The following is a 15,109-nucleotide window of genomic DNA, read 5'->3' on the forward strand; positions in this document are numbered from 1 at the left end:
TCTACAAACAAGAAGAAACAAGTATCGAACGGCTTTCATACCTCTATAAATTATTTGATTATATAAAATGTCAATGAAATAAAAGAATGGGCACTTTTAAAGTGGCATATATGTTCGAAAAAATTTCTAACGGTCAAGATCACATAATTTTGAAACCATTTAGTTTGTTTGTTTAATAACTTCGAAGAAGTTCTCCAACATAAAAATGCAAATTTTTGGGTATAATAGTTTAGTGATTCTCCTAGAAGTATTTATGAGAAATAACCTCTCCAAAAATGGCAAGAGACTCGGTGTCTTCAGCAAAGTTGTTGATAATGTCACTTTAAACAACTTTGTTGATGGGGGCGGGCATGGTGTGGTTGGTAAATCGATTGCCTTGTACGCAGCTCATTTGGGTTCGAGTCCCAACCCCGCACATAGGGGTAAAGATTTTTCTATGCTGAAGAAGCGAATGACCTTAAGGTTAAAACATCTATAATCGAAATAAAAATAAACTTTGTTGAAAATACAATTTCTACATGAATGCAGGAAATCGAAACATAAAACGATCTTCAGGAAATTTTCTAAAAGCTAGCTCGGGAGTCAGGAATCAGAATATATTGGCTCGATTGTCACGTTTCCCATGTTATTCGGAGGATTGTGCCTTGTTATGTCGTCTCTTCAGTTTCCTGATGGGAAAGAAAAGAGAGGTGAAAGAAAAATGGTAGGGAAATGGAAAATGACAACACAATACAATTACAATACACAATAATGAACAGCCTGGATTCCATCCTCCCGAAGAAATAATGAGCCCTACTGATAAATCCTATAGCTCTATATCACACTGGGTTAGGAATAAAAGCATATATTTGAGTTTTAACTACCTGTATATAGATTCATCTATGTATGAGGAACCAAAAATACGGATACGCAATTGCATTACTGTAGGGTAGCTACATATCAAATGGCATGAAGTTCCGTGATCGAATTCACAAAGTTCACAAGAATAATACTCAGTACGCTGAATAATTGACATGTGATAATTAAGTTTAAGTTGCTGTACGTTTATACCGAAGATTAATTTGTTCTACTCTAACCATAGTCGATCAGAGCACTACAAATTTCATCACCAGGCATAATTGTATAGCCACTAGAAGATACCAAGATTCTTGGCTGAGTTTCCACAACCCGCCAGATACCACACGACCTCTATGCTGGTTTTGTCCAGAGAAACACAAGATACTGCTATCAAACTCCTAGTGGATCATAGGCACGGTGACTTGTTGTCTTGTTAATAGTGTCAAAATGTTAATGTTGTTAATAATGTTGATAATGTCATTTTAAAGAGCTTTGTTGAAAATACGAAGGCTACATGAATGCAGTAAATTGCGCTATAAAACGATATTTAGAAAACTTTCTTAAAGCTATCTTCAATATATCATTTTATTATAATAGTTAGAGACTCATGCCTTGGATAGAATGGGGAATTTAATTGTTTATAAACAGCAGAGAAGATTTATCATATACAGTAATATCAGAATAAATTGTTTAAAAAGTTTTCTTCTCATATGATATTTCAATACCCTGAATACACGAAGTATCCATGTTATCAACAAAGTTGATCGAAGTAACATTTTCGAAAACTTTGCTGAAGAGATTAAGTTTCAAACATGAATTACTTGAAGAGTAAATTTTCCATTATTACTTCTAAGAGGAATAAACGCTAAATTTATCAAAAAATTATTATTGAAACTGTTATTGTTATTCATGGTTTATTATCCGACTTATATACTGCAGTTATTCACAGGCCCGTCGAGAACCGCACCGGGCCCTTTCAACCTTTCATATCAAACCAATTTACATGTTTTAAATTTCATACTAATTGACATACAAAACACTAATTTTATTACAGAATATAATTCTTAGTCTTATTCTAAATCAAAATGTATTTAACAAAAATCTTCCAAAATGCGATAGTCCTCGAGAAATTTTGAATTTTTTTCCAACAAAAACAGTTAATTCGTGTGATTATGCCCTTTTTAAAAGTTATTCGCGTTACCCCATCATAAAATGTCAAAAATCTAATGTTTATTGTTTTAGAGACGTAAAAGAAACTTTTTCAGTGTATTTGGATCATGGAGAAGCTTGCAATAAAAAAGTTTTCCTAACAACAACTTTTGACATATTTTTATAATTCATACTATTTGCAGTCAAAAATACAATTTTCTTTTTGAATTTGATTCTAAATGCTATTTTAAATCAAAATGATAATAATAGAAAAATTCTGAAATGTAGTAGTTCTCGAGATATATCAAATTTCGTTTTAACAACACAATTCTTTTGTTTTCTTACGACCTTTTATAAGTTTTTCCAAAAGTTCATAACATTTCCTGTAACTTTCTCTTTGACATCAAGATGATATTGTAAACCATTTGAAAGCTATACGAAAACAACCAAAATATGATCGAATTATTTAGTTTCATTATAAGACCCTATGGTTGAATAGTATTTTGATTGTTTTTGTATAAAGGGCGAACACGAAATTATTGCGACACCGAAAATGTCATGCCAATTTTCTTATAATGTTTAAAATCAAACCAAAATTTTAAGGTAGTTTTATACATATATTTACTTCAAAAATCAAAAGAAAAGTTAATCGATGGAGCTTTGAGTGTAAAATTGAACGCATTTTCGCTTGATGCCCTCCATCAAAGTCTTTACAGTGTCATCCAGTACCAGTTTCTCAATTTTTTCCATTTTCTTAACATGTCCTTATCGTCTATGACTGTCTTCTTGCTCTTCCGAAGTTCCCGCTTCATCATTGCCCAGTACTGCTCCACCGGGCGCAGCTCCGGACAGTTTGGCGGATTCATGTCCTTTGGAACAAAATGGACAGAATTGGCCTCATATCACTCCAGGACACTTTTAGAATAGTGACATGATGCCAAATCTGGCCAAAATAGCGGAGCTTTGTCGTGCTGCTGCAAAAACGGCAAAAGGCGCTAGGCACTAAGATTTGTAGATCTCGCCATTTACTGTGCCCTTTGTCACGAAAGGCTCACTCCTCAGTCCGCAAGAGCAGATGGCCTGCCAAATGAGATATTTGGAGGCGAACTTCGACATTTTTTTCTTCTTAAATTTGTCGTCCACATTGAACTTGCTCTTGTCGGTGAAAAACTCCAACTCCGGAATTTGCTTAAAATCGGCTTTTATATACGTTTCGTCGTCCCTCACACAGCAGCCATATTTCGTCAGCATCTTCTCGTAGAGCTTCCGTGCCCAAGTTTTAGCCGTCAATTGTTGCCGCTCATCGCGGTTTGGAAAGTTCTGTACCTTGTATGTATGTAGTCCAGCTATCTTCTTTGCATTCTGGACGTAGCTCTGCGATCTTTTTAGCCAAATCACGGCTTGAGACGTTAGGATTTGCTTTAATCATCTGCTTCACCTTTCCCTCCGTCTTTTTGTTCTCCGGTCCCGGTTTTCTTCCAGCTCCTTTGCCGTGGTCCAACGCCAACCGCTCCTGGAACCGCTTCAACACTCTGGAGACGGTTGAATGGTGAATGTTCAACATTTTTCTCAACTGCCGGTGCGACAGGTCAGGAAATTCCAGGTGTTTGGAAAGAATTTGTTCTCTCGACTCGCGTTGGTTCACCTCCATTTTCGTTGAATCGAAAAACACGACTTCGAGTTTGACAGCATGTAAACAATACACATCAATGAGAAAGTGTGCAAAATGTGGTTGATTTTTACCCAATGGTAAAAAAGTTATTCCCCGTTGAATATGTCGCAATAATTTCGTGTTCGCCCTTTAGCATTCCAATGGTTTACAACATCACCTTGATGCCAAAGAGAAAGATTCAGGAAACATTGTGGGCCTTTTGAAAACTAATTATTGTTGGTGGAGAAATGCGAACAATTTCTGGAAAGGTCGTAAGAAAACAAAAGAATTATGTTGTTAAAACAAAATTTGAAATATCTCGAGAACTACTACATTTCAGAAATTTTTTATTATTATCATTTTGATTTAAAATAGTATTTAGAATCAAATTCAAAAAGAAAGTTGTATTGAAAGCTTCTCCATGATCCAAAGACACTGAAAAAGTTTCTTTTACGTCTTTAAAACGATAAACATTAGATTTTTGACATTTTATAATTTGGTAATGCGAATAACTTTTAAAAAGGGCATAATCACACGAATAAGCTGTTTTTGTTGGAATAAAATTTCAAATTTCTCGAAAACTATCGCTTTTTGAAAGATTTTTGTTAAATACATTTTGATTTAAAATGAGACTTAGAATTATATTCTGTAATAAAATTAGTGTTTTGTATGTCAATTAGTATGAAATTTAAAACGTGTATAAAGTTATTGTTAGAAAAACTTTTTTCCCGATCAGTTCTCCATCATACAACCACATTTGAAACATTTCTTTTTTCTGGAGGTTTTTAGTGACAAAATATAAAAAATAGAAAAAATGGTTTTTTTGCAATTTAAATTTTTAACACAAATTTTTGTTTGATTGAAAAATGACACAACATTTTTTTCAGTGTATATTTTTTTCGCACATAAATATTCATTCTATGAAACTCCTTCTCAGAAAGTTTTGCTGTATAAAATACAGTAATCGGACAATTTTTTTTTGAAAATAATGCACGTAGAAATGTTTACGTCCTTTTAAAATTTTTTTCTTGAGTCAAAATAATCTTACTGATTGTGGAAAATGTTTAGTCTTCCATGCCGATGAAATGTGAAAAATTTCATAGGAATCTAAGATGGTCGGTCAGGATTTTAATTATTTTCGGACGGATCTTCGTGGAATTCCTCATTTGAAACACTATATTTTTCAAAAAATCCCGAAAAATACACAAGATAAGCCAATGTTGCACAACAAAAAGTTGTCAATTTCGATCATTCAAATCTTTTTGCGGATCATATCCAACCAGTCAGAATGACATTTCAAAAGCTATATTAATGAATTAGCTTTTAGCTTTTTTCCACAAATAACAAGCGATGATGTTGAAGATGTTAAAGATGAAGACTTTGTGTCTTCAGCAAAGTTGTGGAAGATTGCTTGCTCTGCAATTTTTCTGAAGACATTATCTTTATATATGTACTTACAAGAAAGCTAGAAAATATTATGATGTCTTTACTGACATCAAAAACCATTTCAATGGCTAGCAAATGAGAATCTAATGAATCTTTTTAAACATTTCTTCTTTTAAAATACTATTTTAAATTCGGACGATTGCAGACTTGCATGAATATCAATAAATGACTTGAATACTATCTATAACGAGTACGAAAAAAATTCTGTGTTCGAAATAACTTCGCTCTGGTTATGCATCTGACATTACCAGCCTATCTTGTTTCGTACCCTAACGAAACGTACATTTCTCAAATATTTATGATTCTATGTATATACTAAATATAGTCCCGCTAAAATCTTGGGACCGCCAGCAACTTTTTGGGTACCATTTGGGTGCTAGAAAATCTGTGTAAATACTTAGCTCGACCAGTGAAACTATATTTTTGCGCCCTCTGTTTAAAGTGTCCATGGGATTTCGCATGGAAAAATTGATTTTAATAAAAAAAAATCTCCCGTATTTATTTCCGAAATCGACATTTTTGCATTTTTTGATAGTTCTATGTAATCCACGTGTACTGCCATTTAATTTGACCTTGGAGGTAACCCCAGTAATAGCTGGCGTCCACAAGGGGCAAAACCCACATTGAGTCTTATGGAAATTCAAGTTTTCTCTTTCGTTTTCCGAGGTTTTAAGGAAAAGTAGTTTCGAAGTTTCGATTCACAATCAGTAAATTTTATGTTGTAGCTCACATATCGGTGAACTCGATATAATAGGCACTGTTTTTAGTAGGATTGCATTATACGTTAACGTTTTGGCCCAAACAGTCGTTCCTGAAGGAAAGGGGCGCTCACACACTTGCTATGTATGGCTATTTTCAATCTAATACATATTTCTTGCTCAAATGTATATTATTGAGCGCATTTTTTCGAAAATTCCAGTATCATGTCTCTACAATAAGGGATTAAAAGAAAAACGGTACATTGTGGTCGGAGAGTTAAAAAGCGTGTAATCAATTATTATCTTTCGTTATAGTGTTACTGTATCTTCAGAAGAGTTGCTGTATGGCATATAGCGCTTTATTTGATTGAATGTCACACAACAACTTGCCAAAGGCACTATAACTCTAAAACGAAAGATAAGAAAAGGACGTGTGAATTGTGGGTTATCCTCTTTTGGACGCTAGGTACCCCCGGGGTTACCCCCTCGAACTACGAAAATGCTCGTGAATTGAAAGGTAGTACATGTATAGCGGTAATCTCGAAGCTAGTTTGTACCGCCACATGGTATTATCTTTGATTTTAGGCCTCAGTTTAGTCCGGTCTAAGACGTTAGTACCTGCCATTGCAGAAATGGCTACATCCTGAAGCCAAATGAAAACAGTGTAAAAGGCCGCCAGTTCCTCTTGCATACATCTCAATAATTTGAATCAACTTTTCGACCATTACGTGTAATATTATTGATTGGGTTTGGACGCCACCCATTCAATTGATAAAATATTCGTTTTTTCTTACAACACTGCTGTTCGTTGTCCAATTATATGCAATTTTGTTGTGACCTTCTCTTATTGTATTTAAATAAATGATCTGAACTGTTTGGTTTGGAGTTTTGAGGGATAAATTGAGGAATCTTTTCTACACAATAAGAGAAAGTTTAAAGAATGTATATAAATGGACCGTCAGCAGCAGTGATGCTATGAAAATTGATATTTTCATCAATCTTCAGAGCATTGGTCGGTTTTTGGTTAATAAGCTTCTACACAAGCATCAGATCATCCCACTGTCTTCGAGACATTGTTGGATTGAAAAAATTCCTATTAAAATCATACACTGCTTTATTTTTAAAAGACAATGGGCCAATCCTGAAAGAATTATTTTGCAAAAGTCTGTATGAAATTCCATGTAAACCTTAAACCGCGACCGCAAAAATATAGTTTCACCGAATGAACTTTGAACTTATTCTAGGACCCAAATAGAACCCAAAAAGTTGCTCGGAGCAAAGTTAATTTTGTTGCATATAATCGTGTCTCACTGTAGTGCCCATGCATACAGACGGTACTAAATGTCCCCGTTTTATTGCAGCGGGGTCCTGTCTGCAACGAAGAATCACAGCGGTCCTTGGTGGATGGAGAAGATTGAGTTTGCTTAAGATCAGTTTTGAAAAGCATTGGACGACAGCCAAAACTACAAATTTAAAAATACTCTAAATTCACCATGAATATAAATCATATTAAGGTTATGAATATAGATTCTCTTAAAATTAGTATTAGATGTTAATTGAAATGTAGAGACGAAATTTGAAACTTGAAAAATACAAACCAAAAAACGCCGAGACATAATCATAGAAAAGCAACCAACAAAACTAAAATTCGTTCGGTTATTCTCCGGAACAATCCTAAGATTGTGCGGCCATGGTGATGCTGATGATGGCGGCGCTGAAGGACATAAATATTACAGCATTGCTGAGTGGTAGAGCCAACGTAAACTTTATGCATAGTTTGTTTTTTCCATTCTTTGCAAATTCCGTTTTTCCGAAAACTTTCAAGGCTTGCAAGATGAATAATAATTTCAATCAACCGCCAAACACCACAAACCACGCCGAACACTTCGCTCCCAGATATGACCTACCGTCCAACAACCACCACCAGCAAGCCCAACGGGTGGTTAAAACTTATTGGCTCAGCGGTTTTCCGCATGCTATCATCACGCCGATCATGTTTTATCTCATCGAAAAACGTGACACGTCGGCAGACCGCTTTTTCCCGTATCCCACACCGGCATCTATCATCATCGTCATCGTCGTCGTTGTCGGGGTCGAGCCTTGCGATAAAAACACATTTTTTTTTGGTTTGTCGTGCTAGCACACACTGCCATCAGCATTATCACCAGTCGCCAAGGCACGTCAGCACTTCGGAAGGCTTGCAGATCGGATGCTTTTTCTTCTTCGTGCACTGAGAAGAAGTCTGGTCTTTCCTTTGCAGTGACTTTTAGCTTATTTATGAGGTTCGGGAGAAAGTCAATTTTGTTACTAGAGAAATGCCAGGAATGTTAAGGGTTAACGTCTCCCCTTCATCTATCATAACTGCCAGTGAAAGAATATATTGATGTAAATAACTTAAACTTTTTCCCACTCGTTTATATTCAGACTACGCCATTTTCGGTTAAGAGGAGAATTATCCATTGAAGCAAAGTCATATTACCAAAAAGAAGAAAAGAGAAAGAAAAGTTTCCTTTTCCTGTTGAAGTGAGATTTTTCTTGCTGCGGCTGTAAACCCCTTCCCCTCTTGGTCGTACCACTTTTCTGACAATTTGTTGAATGATTGAGCTTTTTTCATGCCTGCGGCTGTCTTTCTCTGTGTTTGAAATATGAACGGAATTCGCAGACTAAAACATTTCTGCCTAGTGATGCATTATTCATTTCAACACCTTTGAGTTTATAACCTTATCGAAGAAAGCTCAAAATATAATAATCTATCATGATAGGATTGGAAGATGATTTTTTTTGCGTGCCTTTACGCGCAAACATAAACGAAACTGATTTGCCTGTTTTGATTCACAAACGACCACGCGTCTTCCTCAAATCATGCAAACTCAACAAAAATCCCTCCATCAAAAGCCAGACGTACGGCAATAAAAATCAGACAAGCATCCTTCTTCCGCCAGCCTTAGGCAGCAATGGCCTTTCACTTCCGGACGCTCTGTCAGTTCGCGGTCACATGGCTGTGCATGGTGGTTATCGTCATTGTCGTACTTTTGGAGAGTTTTTCTTCCAGCGGGATCCTATCATCATCAGAACCAGCACCACCACCCCCACCACCACTACCACCAGAAGTAGCAGCACTGCACAATTGATTGTGTTCGTGTTCACTTTTGTTACGGTCACGTGTAGAGGAAAACTCAACGTACGCACACCAACACAACCGGTGCTAGTGTATTTGAACGGAAATGTATCCTGAATCCCGAGCAATCGCGATTCGTTTTTGTCGCTGTTGGGAATAGCCGTATATATCAAACTGTACCTATATCTAGGGTTCGTCGCGGTTGCGGTAATTACCGCAACCGCGCGGTATTTACCGCACCCGCACCGCAAAAACTGCGGTGCGGTGAGACACTTTTTCTCGCGGATGCGGTGCGGGAAATGAGCTTTTACCGCGCAGTATTACCGCAACCGCACTTAAAAAATAATTGATAAAGTCTGCAGCCTGCATTAAAAAGTGAATTCTAATTCTTCTACTTTTACCATTTAATAACGACGCCACTTATTACTTTACAATAGTGAAACATAATAAACATTTAATTGCTCTAATTTCCATGGACTTGACAATGATTTGAAAAGAAATCCGAATATAATCTGTATTCGACCTATCGCTACTTGATTTTTTACATTTTGTTTATTATAACATGATAAAACAACCTGTTACTAAGAAATAAAATCTATAAGCTGTGTCCAATATACTTTGGCATTATCATTTTTACGACATATTTTGAACACTTTACAAGCGAACCTTTCCAAATATATAAAATGCACAATTCAATCATTGAAAAACAATTGAATGGTACTGTCAAATCCAATTTAAAAATGCATCATTTCTCCCGATTCCTCTTGGCAATCGTGGAATTATGAATCGTTTACGATGACGTTTTCTCAACTGTGAATTTTGATTAATTTGGAGAGCTTAAAGATGAACTTAAAAAAGTCTTAAGACTTAAAAACAACCCAAAGAATGTAATTATCATCATTAAACCAAACGAATTTGGAGGAATCAGCAGTAAGGGAAACAAATGTTTGAAAAGCGTCCAAAATAAGAAGGGGTCCAAATTAGGCTGATAACCTTATCATTCGTTCTTCAACATCGTATTTCTATCTCTTTGGGTTTCTGTGTAAATTCGCAATGAATTTTTCTACAGTCCGTTTTTAAGACTCCTTCTACATACATTTTTCATATATGTCCATTGTTCATCCAACGGGTAATATTTTCTACCAAATTAACAACTAATATTTTTCAGTGCGAGTATTTCGTAACTTTTTGAAATTAAAGCTTTCGAAGTTAGGGTATTTCGATTTTTTTTGTGTTTCTCACAGCCTCCCTTCATATTATGACAAGTGTCAAAGTTAGCCCAGTTGCCAAGTTTTGCACAGTTTGGACAATTTTTGACGCCTACCAACTTCAATTGAAATTTTTGCCATTGGTATTATGGAAAAATATTATAAATAATACATAAAAAGGTAGAACTTTCGAACTAGCTATTAGAAAATTACAACTCATACAATTTTGAGGGAGCAATCTTAGTATTTGAATAAGAATACATCAATTTCTTGAAAAATATAAAGTAAGTGTTTTGAGATATTTTGTTCCTAAAATCCCCAATTTGTAATAACATTTCCTCTGTATGCTGTAAATCATACAACTTTTGCAGTTTTTCAAATGTCCTTCAACAACTCTGTACCGGTTGAAATGGGATGGATTCCTGTTATGATATGTGTAGAACGATTTCTGATAATTAAATTAAAAATTTTCCTATTAATTGCTGCGGAAGAACGTTTTTGTATGTATAATGATGAAATACAGCTACATTTCAGGACTTCAGTGCTATGCTAATATTTACCTTGTTTCGAAAGTATTTATCACAAAATGTACGGCATTTTATAAATAAAACTTGCAAAGTTTAATAAATGTTACATTCTGAGGAGTCCGTTAAAGTTAATGTTATTTCATTATATATGGTTATACAAAAAAAATGAATAATTTTTCAACACACTTCAAAACTACAGAATTTTACCGCATTACCGCGCGGTGCGGTGCGGTAAATGCAGTGCGGTTGCGGTAAGCGGTGCGGTTTTATTATTTCTTTGCGGGCGCGGTGCGGACTATCCATTTACCGCCCACATCCGCACCGCGACGAACCCTACCTATATCGGATAATTTCATCATCGGCTGTGGGGTGTGTGTTGATACTGGGGACACGGGAAGCACGAGACTATTTTTAGATTGGTAATAAGAATAGCAAGAACCCGTAGCATAGGGCTGATAGGGAAGAAAATGAAATGGCAGGAAGCATGTCAAGGATAATCGACTTGAGCAGGTAAAAATGCTTTTCGATGCAGTCGGTGGGGCGAGGAAAGAATGGTGCATGGTGAGGGTTGGAAAATTAGGTCTCTGTAAAGACGGGACATCCCATTTAGCTTCGGATGTCTGATGATGTCACGACCCAATAGCATCGGGAGTAATTAATCAAGGCACACCGTCTGGGCGCATAAGTCGCTTTAGTGTCTGTTGATTCAATTTATCGGCTAAACTAAGCAATATGAAATGCTTTTATGAAGTAAATAGAAAAAATGTTCAATCGGAATCATACTGCTTTTTCATAAAATCCTTAACGACTTATGACTCGGAATTTCGTAACAAAATAGTATGTACGTCAAAAGCTGTGCTGAGCGTAATGGAGAATGGAAACTTGTCAGCTTGAGGTGCCAGTAGCGGCTATTTCAACAGGCTAAGAATTACTCCACAGACCGCCTGTTCCCAACCTCATTTACATAGTGTGATGTGACCCGTACTGATGGTTGAAATGGATAAGAGTGTTTAAAAGATTCTCGCGAACCGAGCCTGGGAAGTACCGGGGTGACTTCCCACTATGTACGGATTGAAAAAAAATCAGGCCAAATTGATTTAGTGTAGTTTCGTATCGAGGATTGAAAGGCTGAAGGAAGTAGAAGATGCTAATCGCGAACGGAGTTTCACGTATTTTCACGTATTAAGCGAATCTCTGACATATTGGAGCTTATTTTTTCGCAAGTCGTCGAGCTTCAAATAATGATCGTTGTCATTCTAATCGACAATTACTAGAGTAGAACAAAACAGTGGCGCAGCAAATGGGGCTTGAAAACCGTCATTTTGTGATAATATAACCAGAACTATAACTATAGCTATAAAATATTTTTTGTGCTTCGCATTTTATAGAATTATATCACTGTGAAACAAAATAATTTTTTTTGGGAGCAGAACGAAAAAAAATTTATGGCGAAAGTTTAGGGTCCCAGGAAACACTTGGTGGAGAAATTTTTGAAAAAAATTGGAACGGGGCTGCACAGTTTAAAACCAAAGTTTGTATGGAGAACTAGGGGTGTTCAAGAGGGAAGATATCAATGAAAATGGTCATTTTAAATTCTTACATAAAATGCTTATTACATCGAAAAAGGAATCTATGCAATTTCTTAGCTCAATCGGAAATCATTAACCTTCCGGAAGTCGCGCTTATGACCTGCTGAACGAGCAGCCACTGGCGCCCTAAGACGATTTCGCAAGATTTTAAAAATAGTATAAAACATCAGCATCTAGTGTCAAAACAAACGAAAACCGCTAAAAAATTTAATTTTTTTTTAGTCCCAAGGATTTTGAAAATCAAAAATGCCTTATGATTTCAATAAATTTTCCCAACAAACTGGACTAGGGAGCAGAACAAATAAAACGATGGCAAGGGTTTAGGGTTCCAACTAAATCATCGTGAAGAAAATTTTGAAAAACTGCAATGGGCAGCACTATGGAGTTGCACGAACTGTAGACGTAAGACTACATTACTTAATGGAAAATATTTCTTTTCTTAGTAATAATAAATCAATTATATTTCTTACGTATAGTTTAAGCACAACCAATCAACATCGAATGTTACATATTGTACCAAACCTTCCTGGTTATCAGGTCATTTAATTTGTAGTAGGTTGGCGAATACGATTAAACTTACTTGAGAAGATCTGAAGGAAGAAGACAGAAAAATGCAACCGAGTTCATATCTGGAACTGTTTTAAATCTTTATAGCACAATATCAGGTTTGAAATATTATAAAAACTTTTTGATTGTGTGCGGTAAAAATACGAACCGGTGCAGAAAAATCAAATATTATACAATATAGGGTAAAAGAATCTAATACGCCCCCCTTAAGCAAAAATAGCTATATTTCATCGTTGGGCACCATGATCTCGGCAGCAACTATTCTAATTTACACCCAGGTTTTTTACGCGGTTTTTGCGCGGTTTTTACGAGGTTTTTTTACGCGGATTTTTCAATTAACGCGGTTTTTTACGCGGATTTTCCAATTAACGCGGTTTTTTTACGCGGATTTTCCAATTAACGCGGTTTTTGCAAAAATATTCTAAGTCCTTTTGAATGCAAAAGACTTAGACTTTTTTCTGAAATAAATTCAAAGTCCTTTTAAATGTAAAGAACTTAGAAGAATTTTTGCAGCTTTAATTTTGCGCGAATTTCGCCATTAACATGGTTTTAGCAAAAAAATTTCTAAGTGAATGAAAAAGACTTAGAAGATTTTCGGAAAGATGGAAGAGACGGGTCTGGAAGATTCCTTATGGCCCGCACCCCAACAATATGGGTATTTTCGGAATGGTCTTCAAGAGTAGGTTCCAGAAATTGATTTTTGGCGCCATTTTGAAATCAAAGATGGCGACTTCCGCTTTAGCGAAATTCGCTATAACTCAATCAATATGGGTATTTTTGGAATGGTCTTGAAAAGTAGGTGCCAGAAATTGATTTTTTACGCCATTTTTTAATCAAAGATGGCGACTTCCGGTTTTGCTAAATTCGCTATAACCCAATCAATATGGATATTTTTGGAATGGTCTTGAAGAGTAGGCGCCAGAAATTGATTTTTGACGCCATTTTGAAATCAAAAATAGCAACTTCCGGTTTAGCGAAATTCGCTATAACTCAATCAATATGGGTATTTTCGGAATGGTCTTGAAGAGTAGGCGCCAGAAGTTGATTTTTGACGCCATTTTGAAATCAAAGATGGCGACTTCCGGTTTAGCGAAATTCGCTATAACTCAATCAATATGGGTATTTGCGGGATGGTCTTGACGAGTAGTAGACAAAGATCGATGTTTGACGCCATTTTAATTCCAAGATGGCGACTTCCGGGTTAGCCACATTCACTATAACCCAGTCAATATGAGTGTTTTTGGAATGATCTTAACGAGTAGGTTCCAAAAATTTATTTTTGACGCCATTTTTAAATCCAAGATGGCGATTTCCGATTTCGCGAAATTTGCTATATCCCAATCAATATTGGTATTTTTGGAAGTTGAAGTTGTAGTACAAATAGTTTTAATTAAACAGTTGAATTTACTTAAATTTAAGCAATATGTTTAATTTGAATAAATTCAAACCCCCAACTCACACCACATACGTCTCTTTCTTCTCTCTCTTCCATTGTCACCGCTCTTTCCTGGTTGAACACATAAAAATATTTTGCATTTTGTTGGTTTATGATTTGATCTTATATTTGAGGGTGATTTAGATGATTGCCCAAATTTTTCATGCGAGAATTTCGGTAAACCGGAAGTTGCCATCTAGAATTTTAAAATGACGGCAAGCATCGACATTTGTCTGCTACTCGTCAAAACCATTCCGAAAATACTCATGTTGATTGAGAATCTCGCGAAACCGGAAGCCGCCATTTGGGATTTGAAAATGGCGCCAAAAATTAATTTTCATGGAAAACCTTGCGGGGAAGGTGCAGATTTATTTATTTCTGGCACCTACTCGTCAAGATCATTTCGAAAATACTCATATTGATTGGGTTACAGCTAATTTCGCTAAACCGGAAGTTGCCATCTTGGATTGCAAAATGGCGTCAAAAATCAATTTCTGACACCTACTCTTCAAGCCCATTCCGAAAATATCCATATTGATTGGGTTATAGCGAATTTCGCTAAACCGGAAGTCGCCATCTTTGATTTCAAAATGGCGTTAAAATCAATTTCTGGAACCTACTCTTCAAGACCATTCCAAAAATACCCATATTGTTGGGGTGCGGGCTATAAGGAATCTTCCAGACCCGTCTCTTCCATCTTTCCGAAAATCTTCTAAGTCTTTTGCATTCAAAAGGACTTAGAACATTTTTTACAAAAACCGTGTTAATTGCGAAATCCGCGCAAAAAAAACTTCCAAAAATATACTAAGTCTTTTACTGAGAGTTTTTTTTTGCGCGGATTTTCGAATTAACACGGTTTTTTTACGCGGATTTTCCAATTAACG

The 15,109-nt window shown here is 36.0% G+C and overlaps 1 protein-coding gene across 1 annotated transcript in view; it reads right to left on the reverse strand.

The window, feature by feature from the left end:
- LOC131690553 (alpha-catulin) overlaps positions 1-15,109 on the reverse strand; it is a 504,668-nt gene that overhangs the window by 433,952 nt on the left and 55,607 nt on the right. The window lies entirely within an intron of this gene.

This window comes from Topomyia yanbarensis, chromosome 3, assembly GCF_030247195.1.
Source record: "Topomyia yanbarensis strain Yona2022 chromosome 3, ASM3024719v1, whole genome shotgun sequence".
NCBI lineage: Eukaryota > Metazoa > Arthropoda > Insecta > Diptera > Culicidae > Topomyia > Topomyia yanbarensis.